Here is a 477-nt window from a genome sequence, read left to right on the forward strand (position 1 = left end):
AACACTTCTGTTACACCTCATTCGAAACTAGGTCAGATTACCGGCATTAGACGTTTTTTTGCGCGAGTCTTCACACCCTTTCATAATGCGGCCAGCAGAACCTTATATGGTAACGAGAATCATGAAATGTGTCTACTTTTGGGGAGTTATTATAGAGGCAAGCTTGATATATAATTGTGATAGGATAACCAACATGATAATAGATGGACAATGGGCATGGAGAACTTTCTGATCTTATGGCCATATTGATCTTACTATGAAATATATTTTTCCCACTTCAAAGGAGTTCTAAGCATGATTATGTACGTGTTGTTGTCTGTGAATGGGATACAAAATGATGCCACAGCTGTCCACAATCTCCATTACGTGCCCACCCATATTTAAGTGTGCCACAAATACGATATGAATGATGAAATTATATAGGCATCCTTTGAAAATGTAACAATAACAACTCATTTATGGGGAAAGGGGCGAGGT

This window comes from Apostichopus japonicus, chromosome 3 (genome assembly GCF_037975245.1).
Source record: "Apostichopus japonicus isolate 1M-3 chromosome 3, ASM3797524v1, whole genome shotgun sequence".
NCBI classification, from domain to species: Eukaryota; Metazoa; Echinodermata; class Holothuroidea; order Aspidochirotida; family Stichopodidae; genus Apostichopus; species Apostichopus japonicus.